Below are 14700 nucleotides of genomic sequence, written 5' to 3' on the forward strand. Positions count from 1 at the left end.
GTGATGTGTGCTTTGTAATCACGCTGCTATTACGTCAGAGGCTCATGTAGGCTGGGATTTTAAATATTCTTTTCAAGCCGTAAAAGATGAGTCAAAATGTGAGTTCGGAAATTGCCGCAGCTGAGTCACGAGTTTGCAAAATGAAACCATAACTTATCTAAATTTTCCTGTAATAAAACAGGAGCAGCAACAGAGGAATGCAGCTCTGTCACTGGAAAAACACACAAACTGAACAGCACAGATGAGAACTGAGTAAACAGTTATATGTTGTTTTTTGTCCAGCCAGTAAGATCATACAACTATCAAACCACAAGCTTTATTTGACATCCCGGTAAAGCCCAGATTTGTATTTTCAGTGGGGAGAAAATGTTTTCTGGGCAGCCCAGCCTAAATCCTAGATTATATTGTGTTTGATCAGGGTTAACCCCTTTCTGAGGATTATCATCCAGGGCGTGCGCTTGGCACGTGACAAACTGTGGGATAGTTATCCTAATCTCACCAGGACAATGGTTACAAGTCGTGGAGCATCAGTTTTGGAGCAAACAAAAGATAACAAAACCATTAAAAACATTTTGCTGTTTTATAACACAACTATTTATCGAGTGTCTTTTTGAAATAAATATTATTCTAACTAAGTTTTCTTAGCGTTTCCACTATGTAACAACATAAAAAACACTTCTAACTTTCTTGCTAAGAGTGCCATGTCTTATGATGAAGCTACCCCGAGCGACTGGTTAGCTTAGCTTAGCATAAAGACAGGGAACAGGAGGAAATAATTTATCTGGTTTGGCAACATCCACTTGCCAGCACCTCTTTACATGTTGTATTCCTTAGTTTAATCCATAAAAAATGCAGTGTAAAAATTACATTTTGTAGTTTCGCTGATAAGCAGATTTTGTCACATTTGTTCCACTGCTGTTTTTGAACAGCTGCTGCTGGTTGTAGCGTATTTGCAGGACAGATGTGTGTTATCGATTGCCTTATCAAACTCCCGGCACATTATTATAGAAGACAGGGGAAAAAAATTTATTTACATTCAAAAAACTAATTTTTGCCTCTCAGTTCTAAAATATGTCTCAGTTTATGATCCAATCCAAGTCCTGCAGTGTTAACATGAGGTCAAGGTAAATGAAGGTGAAAAACAGACTCTAATTAAGTTCAGCCCTGGAGGCAAAAACCTCCACATGCTGAGCTTGATGACAGTTGATCATGAAGTGTGATCTGGTGTCTCTGAATTCTCACTAAAAATGACTTCTGCATGTGAAGTCTGCATCATTCTGCCATAAAACCAATGAAGGCAATGAAAAAAAACAGATTACGATAACGATGCAGTAACATTTTGTAAAAGCAAAGTGAACTGTGATTTTAAGTTGTCACTTAATTAGAATAATGCATAAAAATCACTGCATTTTTATTGATCCTGTGTAGTTCCAGTTACCCCTGCCAGGACTTTTATGCTGAGGCCATCCATAGTAAAGTTTATGTGTTTAATGTGTGTAATGGGTTTTAGTTAAAAGCTTCCACAAGCATATACTGTATACAATATGTTAAATCAACAAAAGTAAATTAAGCTCTATCCTAGATTAGCTGCTTTATTTTGTGTAATTACTATAATGTAATGATATAATAGCATCCTTCACTGCTGGCAACAATTATCAGCTCTCTCTGAATGGGCTCTCAGAATGGGATTTGACAGATCAATGTCTCCTGGTTCTGCTAGCGCTGGGAAATGAGTGCCGGCACTGCCTTTGGCTTATCGATCAGTGTACATGCACACAATGACGTCAGCAGGCATTCACTCTGACAGGCACACAAAGGCCAGCGAGGATAGCTTACAAAACCAGCATACAGTAATTGGACCACAAGGGAGAATCAATACCACATCCCAATGTGTTTCACATTAAAAAAAAAAAAAACATGACACTGCCAACAGTTGTTTCCCATCGTTATGTAGATACAGAGGAGTCACCTTGTACAGCGTGAAGGGAGTGACGGTAGACTGAACTCTGAATCTGCTGCTCTTACATTTTTCTTACACAAAGGCCCTGCAATAAATCCTACCTCCATGAAGGTTATAATGAGAAACCTAGAAACATTCATTCAACAGCACCACAGACTGCAGCCTCCAAAATTACTATAAAATCAAATCAACAAAACTGAACATTGTAATCTTCATGGAAGTAAGAGCTCTTATAGGACTGTTGACTATAATAGTTTCAGCTGGGTGGACTTTAAAAAAAAGGCAAAAGAGTGTATATTGATCACCAGATAGGGTTGTTTAAAGTAGTGAAATCAGCTGTATCAGGGATTTCAGCAGCTCTGCAAAATTCAGTAAACATAGTGTTCCTGGTGCTGCCTTTTTATCTTAATTTAACAGTTATCTACAAAACAGCAGTAAATATCATGGATTAATAATTTTAATGCAGACGACAGAAATCCTATAAATAAAATCAGTTTCTAAAGCCCAAAGTTTAAGCTTAATGTACAGTTCATCTTGTGTTACTTCAGTTTCTGTTGGTAATGAATGTTAATCTATTATTCATTAAATGTGCACCACTACATTTAACCAGTGCTTTTGTGAGGGCTGCAACTAACAGTGACTTCCATTACAATTTAATCTGCCAGTTATTTCTGTGATTACTTCATTAATCATTTGGTCAATAAAATGTCTGATACTGAAAATACTAAAAAATGTTACCAGAACCAGAACCCAAAGTTACATCTTCAAAGTGCTTGTTTTTTCCAATTAACAGTCCAAAACCCAAAGATGTTAAGTGTAATACAGAAAAAGAGAGCAACTGTGTTGGTGTAACTCCATAACAGGAGTGGACACAGGTGTCCAACAGTTTCACGCTAGTGTGACTCCACAGTGGCCACCACTCACATTAAAGTAAACAGCCCAAAACAAAACCTCTCAACTCTGCCAAACACACTTTCCAGTGATAAAAGTCTCGGGATCATGAGTTAATCTGCATTACATCAATACAACATCATAACACTGAAGACATCATAACAGAGGACAAAACGACAACAGATACTAATGATAATTGATTGATTTTGACCCAAAGCATCTCACCAATGACAGAAACAATATCCAACGACATCAACAGTGTTTTGTTTTCTGTCAAATATGCTATTCTAACAGGCCATGATTCATACAAATGGTGTTATGGACATTTTGTAAATCTAAAAAGATCACTAATGGGCTAAAATACACCACAATTAGATCATCGAGGATCCGTCAGAAAGGCTCCTCCAAAAGCGGTTTTGCTTTGCCAAGAATGCTATTACACAAATGAAACGCTCCAAAGAGGACTTCAAGTGCTAGTGGATAAATCTTTCAGTTTCCCTGCAAGAAAAAATCCCTCCCAGAAGTCTGACATTAAATATAGGCTTCTTTTTTTTACCCTACTTCTACAGCAACTTAAAAAAGGCAGCATAATGTTCTGTTTAGCAAATACTACATTGTATTCAGGGGATCCTTTTATAATCCTTGAAGACAAAAGATCATCTACTCTCACAGTTTAAATCACTCTGGAAGTGAAATGCCTGAATTGTACAGCTCCTGTATCGAAACTCGAAAAAAGGAAGAAAACAGGTTTATATTATAAATACGGCACTGGTGACAAAAACATCCCAAAATGATACCCAGCTCTGCTGAAATGCAGTAAATGTACAGACTGAATCTAAGGCATGACTGCACTGATCCTGATGTATGGTATCCAGATCATACTGGAGAATCCACGCTGGTCCCGATGTGACTGTGATTCACATCTAATGAAACCCCCAGAGCCGGCAGCCAGCATCTGACTGAGGTTACCTAGCTACAACACATGCCAGGCCACTTGAGCCCAGGGACCATCCCTAATTACAGACAAAGGGAGAAGGGAGAGAGGGAAAACGAGGGAGAGGCTGAGGAAGAAAAAGAGATAGAGGCAGAGGAAGAGAGAGAGAGATAGGAGCCCCAGCTGCTCTGTGTCCTGCTGCCTCTCTGAGCAACTCGAGAGTTCGACTGCTGTTTCCCTCATTCCACCAAAGGGCATCCTGCTAGCATGTGTGCCAGACCTGAGAATAGCAATGAACCTGTGCACATATGATACAAATGAGGCTAAAACTTCTCTGTATAACTGATGACAGAGGAAAAAATCTGAGGTCTAAAGCCTGAGTCTATTAATGTGGAATCAGAACAATGAATTTCAAGCTGAAGAAACGAGCCGACTGAAGCTTACCCTCCCCAAGATGTGTTTAGTCCGTGGAGACAGAGGAAGCCTCTCAAGCATGCCCAAGGGAATGAAGATCATGAGCTCAGAGTTGCTGGACAGCGAGTGTGACTTCTGAAGCGCTGACATGTACAACAGTGTGCAACGTTTGGCGGCTGCAGTGCAGTGTGTGGTGCTAACTCAGTCACTTCACGCTCACTGAGCACATCAACACATTGGCTGTCCCACATGGAGTCACAGGAAAAACCATGGACCATTGTGACCAATACAGTTATGCATAGGTCAGGCGAACACAGGCAGAGGGCGACACACACGCACACACACACACAAACTGTATATGCAAACACACCATCACAAGTACAGAAGACAGTAAGTCCTCCAGCCCTTTGGTGACATGAAGACATGATGGATGACAGGTAGATCAAGAGATACAGACACACGTCATCAAACACTCACTCACATCACATGAGTGGTTTTGGCACAGAGTTAGGGCCCAGTCATTTTTAATTAGTTAAATGTACGGCCTGATATCTGGTAATTTAGTGATGGGGGTTTAGGTTACACTGGCCAAGTCTGTTTACAAACACACAAGCTTGTTTTTGCCACTGCATTGATGTACATTAATTCCCTGACTTACCCTTAAAATTAACCTACAATAACTCATTTTTTGTTCACTTGACAAGCTGTATATGTCTGCCTGCTGAATGAAAACACAATATTCAGTCTCTTCTTTGCTTCACTAAATCCTGAGGGAAATATTAAACTCTTGTCCCTAACTTTGTCAGTCTACTGCTTGGTGCTGAGCAGGGTTCAGTGAGTTTTTGGAGCTTTGTCTATGAAAACAGCTGCTTGTTGAAACTGGAAATGATGCTGAGGAGAGCACTGAGTCTGAATCATGACAGTCAAGTACAGACGCAGTCATAAAACAAAAACAATGAGCTGAAATATACTAAAGGGCTCAGTACAGCTGAAGGAAAAGAACGATGATTATTATCTGTGAGTCTGTCTTTACAGATTTAATCCTAAAATTTTACAATATTCTTTTTTAATTACAGTATCTTCCAGCAATAGAAAATTTATATAAAAATGGAGAAGCTCAAAGGAGCTGCTGCTGGTGCACTAGAGTCGTTCAAAATGTGTTAAAAAAAAAACAAACACAAAAAACAGCTAATTGTTTCAGCCCGAAAGTCCTTAAAATTGATTTCTGTTAGTCAAACTAATACCTTCTCTAAATAATGGAAACACATAGTAATCAATCCCCAGATTTTTAAGTCCTGGCCATCTTCTATTGTATGTCTGCAGCCAGACTAACATACTAATCATTCCCTTTTTAGACCCATGCCTCTGAACACATCATGATGCATTAAACTTTCTGTCACACATTCTGCCCCTTCCTGTACACTTCTGGACTAACAGAGCCACTTTTGTGTGCTACTCTGACATCGCTGATGAGCTTCTAATTTGGATACAGTCAAACTGTTTGAGCAGTTTCTGTGAGAGAGAGTAATCTGCTGTGTCACTACATGCTCCTCTGGATACTGTATATCTCTACAGGAGGGAGGGAACAATCCACCGTGCACACAGTAACACCCACGGGGGCAATTGCTTGTGTCCACTTGATCCCCCGACTCACTTGGTAATGATTGCTTCTCTAAGTAAGGAGATTTAAATCTGCTTCAGCCTTTCAACCAGTCCAGGATTTAGAGAAGAAATGACTGATGTGAAGCACAAGCAGAAGCTGTCAAAAGCTGTTCTTTGTACTTTGGAAGATGCTGTAGTACTAAGGCAATATGGATAGAGAGACTGCACTCAGCTGTAGTGGTTGCAGGATAAATCTCAGAGGTCCTAAGCTGATTAACAGGAGAGGGAAGCACTCTTTGTTTTTAGTTTTTTGTTTTTTTTTTGTTTCTGCAAATGACTGAATAATCTGATCTCTTATAGGCCCCCTGAGGAGTTTTTAACCAGTAACGCTCCAGTAGACATAGTAAACCAGCGGCAAAGACAAAAGGAAACAACTGGGTATTAAACATGGATGTCAAATTCAACTGCATTGACTGATTATTTGCATTATCTATTGAGTATTTTCTCAATTTATCTACTAGTCTATAAAGCAGCTCTGACGTAAAATGTTCAAAAACTGTATTTTAAAAGGAAGAAAATGCACTCAACACATTTGCCAGGCATCACAGACACACGCTACATTAAGATGAATAACACTGAATATGAACATAACTTTTTTAAAGAAAATTTCACAGGGCACCTTTAATGTTTCCAAAACCTCTTCAAATAAAACAATGAAAACAAAAGAATCCCCTTTGTTTAACTAGTCATGAGAAGACATTATTAAAAATTTCAAGGGATCAGAGGTCAAAAAGAAACACTGCCCTACATTGTGTAAAATGACTCAGATTAAATCACTCTGCTCCGAATGATTTAGAAACGGTTTTCAGAGATAGGATTTAGCTGCATGAGCACGCTCTTTCAGTAGACCCGTTACAGTTATCTACACATGGAAAGAGTAAGATGACCCTGCAGATTGACTTTCACCTAGCCTCGTGAGCATCAATGCCTCTCCACAAGACTAAAACGCAGACACACAGACCGGCAACAATCCATGATTAAAAACTAAGCTCTACTTTAACGAGGTGCAATTCAGATGGTATAGGCCTATGTTAACAGAGCTCGCAGACAGGATATACAATAGGTTGTGACACTCTTGATGTCATCACGAACAACACTGCACACAGCAAGCGATTCACAAGCACAGCAAAAGCAGCCTGAGCTGTAACAAGGAAACAAGCCATCACTACAACTAATAGTACAAGCTCTGGATAGAGAAGTAAGCTGCTGATTTACACAGAAACAAGAACAGGCTGTGTGTTGTTTTGTTTGTTTTTTTTCTTTTTCTTTTTTTTTTTACCTTTGGCTTCTTAGACATGCTCGTTCTCCCACAATGCCCGGGACACCTGTGTCGCCTCTCTCCGTTCCACAGCGACTGTAATGAATTATGCAAATCCCCTGGTTTTTGTTCAGAGTACCATGACCCAGGGGTGCAAGCAGCTGACGCCTGGCATAAAAAAAGCCAACCTCTCTGCCTCAGTTAAAAAGGGATAACACTGACTGCTGCGCTGCCTGGCAAGTTGCTCTCAAACACAACCGGTGTCACTGCCGAGGTGATATCTGGAGGAGAGGAAGTGAGATGTGGTCATCCTCAAGAGCCCTTCCAACAGCAAGTGTCATGCCTCATGTGGAGTGAAGCTGGCTGAAGAGTCTCTCTTGGGCAGATCACACACACACTGACATGGGCACGAGCAAACACACACACACACACACACACACACACAGACACACATACAGTCGGGTGTTAAAGCTGTACGGTGTCATGGTTAGCTCTGAAGTGTTTTTCTTCAGCTGGTCAGGCATTAAGCTTTAATTTGATAGTGTGACATCTGTTGCATGGTCAAACAACTGTGTGACGTTATACAAGGCAGACTGGAATGAACACCACACACACACACACACACACACACACATATACCTTAAAACTCCAGAGACAATCAACAAATGCTTGCTCTGGTTGATAGCGGGAAGCTTTAGTGTTACTGAAAAGTGGATGTGTTGCTGCGCTGCTGGGCTGCAGTGACAGAGCTGACCGCTGTAGTAAAACATGTGACCTCGTGCAGCTGTACATCCGTAGCCAGACAGACAGTCAGGCAGTAACAGCACCATCTGGAGTCCTAATCCGCCTGGCACTGCCCACCCTCTGTGATTATGAATGTGACCCTGAAAGTCATTAGGCTTATTGGATAGATGAGGAGATACCTGGGACCAGCGCATCACGTCTGAAAAGTCTACAGTTTCTGCAGAAGAAACCAGCAGCGTAAGAAACTAATGCAAACATAGGTCTAGTGATCATGTTGACAATTAAAAGGGAAGTGAGCATGGATGGAGAAACACAGTCAAGCCTGAGGATGAATCCTTAAGGTTTTGATGACCCCCTGACCTCTCCCTCTGCACCATCATCAGTCCAAAATATGCATTTGAAATAATAAAAGGACACTTCATGAGTTTTTCTCGACTGTCACTCTAAGGTCAACTTTAAACACAGTATTTCATGAGCATATTGCCCTTAAATTTGCTGACCATGCTCCCAGTGGACTAATTTTGTTTTACCTGTGGTCTTTCCTCTTCAAGAGACACATCTAGTAGAGCTCAGTTAACAAAATCATCAGTGTGTTTCTCATCTAGGGCCCTGAGAGACCAAAACTACCTTAAAGAGTAGGCGCAGGCTAAGGCTAAGTGATCAAACACTTTGTGTAGCCTCATGTGGCTTCACATTTTCTCACAGAAGTTTACCTTGAACACACTGCAAACACTACAGCCAAGCATAATTAACTACCTGACTGCCTGCATGCTGCTTGCTGTATGTGGGTGTGGAAATGACTAGTCCATAATCCATATGCATCCTACCGCTTTCATACCACAATGAATCAGTTTAAACAGTGCTGTTATAAGAGTGCAATATAAAATGAGAAATTAGAAGGCAATATTGTAAACCCAGACGATTTAGCATTTATTTCAATGTTTATATCCTTTGGTCAACTGGTCATTACAACATTGATCATGCTTTCTGAATATCTGAGAATCTTAAATATTCAATATTTTGCTTCTGTCTTGTTTTTAATATATTATTCTTATTTTTTTTCTGACTAGTATAGTTACCTTGTTCTATTCCAATTATTAAAGAAAACTAAATGAAGTCCAATAATAATACTAATAAAGAGAACAGCAAATCAGAACATATCATAGTAACAACTGGCTAAACCGCTGAGACTCTGCTGATTCCAGTCTGCTACATCAAATAAGACTGAGAGGCAGCATTGTGCCAGCACTGAGGTACTATAAGGTACTCAACTTTGCAGCTCTGTCTGTGCAGGAATGATCAGGTTCATTGTGAGGACACAGAGCTGGGCTGCAGAGAGCAGCAGCATGACATATGTGCCATATGGGTGGGTCGAGGGAAAGTGGAGCAGCGTTTCCCTCCAGAGGAAAACACATAAGTACATCTCTATTTATGCACACGTGCACACGTACCATATACTGGACAAAAATGCAAAGCTATCAGTGTCGAACATGAATTCTTGTTTAGGAGAGCACCACATATGGTGTATATGGAGGAGAATTTAGCCGCAGGTTCATCACACCATGACGGGCATCACTTGCAGCTGACATACAGTAACTTGACATACAGGCTGGAGGTCATGTGACTGCAAAAATCAGCGAGAAAAAAATGCTTTGAACGCCACAGAAAGACAGAAAGTGGATCCAGTAGTAAATTATAACTCCATCACATCCTCTCCTCCCTGCCCCACCCCCCTTTTCCCCAAGTAGCTGATTTCATCCTCGCAAAGCCACTCTCACTCTAATCTCCCCTGATCCATCTGCACTGGCAAAGAATCAGATATCAAACTCACACACGTTAAAAAACCTGGGACAGAAAATACTGTTACTGTTATACCTACTGTTATTATTATTACTATTGTAACAGCTCTTCATTTTCTTAAGAGATCCAGCATTAAGTTTCTTTCCTCTATAATTTCAATTAATCGCATCAGTGATGTTCTTGTCACAGAGTTGGCAGACTGATAACCAGATTTCATAAAGTGGGCATGTAGTAGCTTGTAGTTATATAATACCTAAATCTCTAAGCCTCTCTTTGGAATAACCACTGGGCACAGGAGCATCAAAAAACCAATGAAAATATACAGTAATAGTCTCTACATAATCTGTTAAACTAGAAAATCTTATCAATAGTGATGCAAAAATGTTCCATGGCATCACTAGGGTCCGGTTGTTTTTTTGAAGAGAGCCCAGAACAGAAAGTAAAAAACACACATGCAGCAGTAAGTAGTTCAAGAGTAGAGGAGAAAACTCACACTCCACCAACACACCTCACTTACCCATGAGACATTTTTATTCTTGGTTTGTTTGATCATGGCAACAAGCGCAGGCCGGGAACGTGGTGAGAGGAGCCCCCCTCCTCAGCAGGTTTCAGCCCCACAGCCTGTTGCGTGGGCAGGTCTGAGTGGGATCAGGGGTGATGGCCGGGGGCACGTCACACTCAGCCATAGGTCATCGTCTGCCCTGCAAACCTGCAAGCCCAAATTGCCTGCTCTGACTGAATCCAGCATCTGTCAGGAGGATCAGACCACCGCTCCAACACAGAGGAGAGACGATGGCAGAGTTTTCAGGCTCCTTCACGTTGCAAAAGCGCCAAGATCATGCAAAAGTTATCCACCAAACTCTGAGTCTCTTCCTCCTGACAACACACACTGACCTGATGGACTGATTATGTATTCACGCCGAGTATGAATATGAAACATCCCAGCAGGTTTAACCCCGCCCTGCTGAGCCACAGCGCGTGCCCAATCGCGGAGCAGATCTTTGTGGCCGGCTCCCGAGGGTGAGCTTATAGAAGCATTAGGATGAATATGCTGAGTCTCTGGAGGAGAGGACAGGGCTCTCCTCTGACTGGCAGGTCACTGACACTTCCAGGAAAGAAAAGAAAAAAAAAAACAGGGAGCAGCAGAGGAAAACTTAAAGTACGTCACCTTATCTTCATCTACTGAAGGTGCCTCCTCCACTCATTACACCCTGATTCTGTTTTATCTCTGATCACTTCCTCTACACATACTTAATCTCATTCTTTTTCCTCTACTCTCCCCTCCCTCCATCTCTCTCTGGGGTACGTCTTCTTGCCCGGCTGGTACCTGTTGTCATGGCACCTCTTTGCTAAGAGACGAGTATGGTGACAGACAGAGTAAGGCGACGCTCCGTGAAAATAAAACTCTCTCTCTTTTTCATCTTTTGTCAATCAGCGGTGGCTTTGCTCTCTGACCCAAAATTAAATCTACTCTCTGGCAACAATTTATCCTCTAAATGTTGTGCTGACCTTCTCCCCTCTCGTTCAGCTTCTGCAGCCTAACTCATTTTGTCTTATCGTTCATTCTCTGACACCAACAACTCCTCTCCCTCAGCTCCACACTTCTCAGTGTCTGTTTGCCCAAGTCAATCCGGATTACTCTTAAAAAGATCACTGAAGAGTTCTGAAGCGATCCTTGCTGATTTAAGTGGCTGCACTAAAGTGGAATTGAGCCTCAGAGCAGCTGCAGATCTCTTGATAAGCAGCAGAAAAGACAACAGATTGCATATTAACAACCAGACCAATAGAGCAAGTTCTTTAGACCGACAGTTTGCAGGAAAGAGATGTCTTGTGCGGTCTGATTAGATAAATGTGTATAACCCATTTCAATCAGTGACGCCAACAATTACAACCCAATGTGCAGGTCCAGGAGTTCAGGTTTTAAACCAAAACTTCATACAGCTCCTGATCCATTTTTAACGTCTGTTGCTCTAATTAATTGTCTCTAGTATCCATATGGGCTGGCAGCCCCCCTCTGGTGCACAAGGTTGTCTGCATCTCTCTGCTGTTAATTGGCCTCAAAGAACATCTGCTCCTGTTTTAAGTGATGCTCGGTTTGGCCTGGGTGCCCTGGATATCTGAGGTGCCAGTTTAATGGGTGTGAGCTGAGCACACAGCTCCTTCATCTCCCTAATGACAACATGATTGTCCATTTTTCTGGAGATTTTATACCTTCTGTAGGTTGTTATGGGAATGAAGTGACACAGAGTGTAGTCAGTCCGCAGAAAACAAAGATGAGGGTAAGTGAAACTATGCATGAGAAGTTGTGGTATCAAATTGAGCTAAAGTGAGCCTTAAACTAAAACTTATGTCTCATATCCAGCAAATGAATAACCACAGCTTCACCAACAGCAGAGGACACTACAGACAAATATCTTTCTAAAGCCAAGTGTTGTAGTATAACGTAACAATGATAATAAATGGAATTAAAGCTGCGAGCAGCGTTGAACGGGCCCTCGCACCCGGCGCCCGTCGGGGGAGCGGCGACCGCGGGACCCCGGCAACCGCGGGGTCAACGCAGGTCGCAGGGCACACGCTGGCGTAACAGTTCACACTTCCCAGATGTTAAAATTTTAAATAAAAGCTTTTACGCTAATTATTTTCTGTGATAATATTTTTCAGAGCTCATCATCTGTGACAGCTCTTGGCTCTCTTGACTGTAACCTCTCTGTGGCAGCTTCTCACAGACTCAATCAACTCCTCTTCCCCTCCCCCTCAAACACAAACACAAACACACCCACACACACACACACACAAACACACAGAGAAATACCCCCTCCCAAAAGGAGATAAAACTCAGTTTTAACTTGAGTTTACAAGCTTTGAGCTTTGAGCAAAAGCATTTTTTTAAGTTCTGTTATTGGGTGCATATATAAATCATTTATGCTTAAACAAGGCTTATAATGAAGTTATTTGAACAGTGAATATCTCATCTGCCTAAAGTCAGGGCGAAGCCACTAACCAGCTGTAGGGATGGGTATCATTAGGATTTTATCTTTATCCATACAGACCCCTATCAGTCCAGCTCAGACTGTTACTGGTTTAAGAGAGTGAAGTTTATAGCAATTTGCAAAATTTGGAGATTAGTGACAAACTAACCAGTTAGACTACATACAGACAAGCTTTCATTTTAGCTGTTAGTAACAGTTTGCCATGAGCTTAACCAGCGTGCTGTGCTTCCTGTTAAACATGTCATGAGACTGTGGACAACGCTGAAAATATTACTTTACTAACTACTGGCCAAACAGGCGCTTTGACAAAGAAAAGGTAAAGGCCAGCAGCTTTTACTTTTCAATGCACTTGTCGTCAACTTGAGTGGCTTATATTCAGCTGGTTCACCTCGACGCTGGAGGACCTAGTGAACTTTTCCTGTCGCCGTACACTGAGTAAGACGAAAAAATCAGCTGACCCCGGTGTGAAATTTCCTAACTGATGAAAACCAAACTGTAAAGACAGCATCAATCCACGCTCAGCTTTGGTCAAGGGGAGACATATGGTAAGATTACATGAATTCATGTAATCTTCTTTGAGACTACAATTTCAGACTTAACTAAGTCATTCACTAGTGTCTTGGCAGCGTTTATGGGTTCTTTAGACAGGTCTCTAACTGGTTTTCTTTCCAGGGTCATTGAAATCTTTGGCTTCCTACCTCTGCCAGGCTTGTTCTGCACAGTGTGGCTCTCCTTGAATTTCTCGGTGACGCTTCTCATTTGAGTTCTTGATGCTTGGAAATGCTGTTATAACTTTGTATATCCTTCTCCTGCTTCCTAAGCATCGACAATTCTTCAAGTCTACAGTGATTTCCTTAGTTTTTGGCATGATGCTTTCTCAAGTGACAGCTCAAATCTTAACTGAAGTTTTTATCCCGCGTGTAAAGCAGCTCTTGGCTCTCCTGACTGTAACCTCTCTGTGGCAGCTTCTCACAGACTCAATCAACTCTTCTTCCCCTCCCCCCTCAAACACAAACACAAACACAAACACACACACACACACACACACACACAGACACACACACACAGAGACCCCCTTCCAAAAACCCATCAAAGAGTAATACAATGGCTCCATCTATAGGATAAAGTAGAGAGTCGCAACAGGAAGTTACCCTAAAATCTGAGGTTTGAAACAGGAAGTTGGGTTTCCGAACTTTGACGGGCCAGAACCGGCACACGCTTCGACCAAAACTAACAATTTTCGGAGCCAGTCTTCCAAAAAATTCCTCAAGGAGGGGCTGACAACATTTGAAGTGAATCTGGTCACCCGTCTAGAAACTGGACATCACACTATAAAATATGTCATTTCCTGCTATAAATAGGTGGTGCTAGAACAATTGTATGAATATTGACATATGGATGTGTGCAGATAGGTACCATTAACAATCCTGTAAAGTTTGATGCAGTTTGGACAAAGTATGGCCGAAATATAGCAAAAATAAAGCAACTTCCTGTTTCGTGGCGAGTAATCGAACTTTGAGGGGCCATAACTTCCACGCCCTTCAACAAAAACTCAAAATCTGCCGCAATTTAACATCGTCTATGTCTTAAGAACATACTATTAAGTTTTGAAGTCAATCGGATAATGCGTCTAGGACTAGTTCGCGTTCAAGCGACCCCTGGAAATGGCCAAAAACACACAATTTTTTCACCTTCCGGTCAAAATAAAAATACTTTCTGTTGGGTTTAGAATATGGCTCCAAGAGACTTTTTGGTGCGTCATGGGATGTTACATATGTGTGCAGATTTTCAGATTTTAGGCGCAACGGGCTTGAGGGCTGTTCCGTTTAAAAATGTAGGTGGCGCTACCGAGGCCATTTTACCACACCCATGCTCAAGACCCCTAAATTATTAAATTTTTCGCCGTGCCTGACGCGTCTGCAAATTTTGGTAAGTTTTCACGCATGTTAAGGCCCTCAAAAAGCCGATCTAAGAGGCGGAAAAAGAAGAAAAAAAATAATAATAATAATAATTAAAGCTGCGAGCAGCGTTGAACGGGCCCTCGCGC

The 14700-nt window shown here is 41.6% G+C and overlaps 1 protein-coding gene across 4 annotated transcripts in view; it reads right to left on the reverse strand.

Moving 5' to 3' along the window:
- Positions 1-14700, reverse strand: part of cacnb2a (calcium channel, voltage-dependent, beta 2a) — an 84886-nt gene that overhangs the window by 30619 nt on the left and 39567 nt on the right. The gene's annotated exons all lie outside the window — the stretch shown is intronic.

Source organism: Lates calcarifer, linkage group LG24 (assembly GCF_001640805.2).
Source record: "Lates calcarifer isolate ASB-BC8 linkage group LG24, TLL_Latcal_v3, whole genome shotgun sequence".
NCBI classification, from domain to species: Eukaryota; Metazoa; Chordata; class Actinopteri; family Centropomidae; genus Lates; species Lates calcarifer.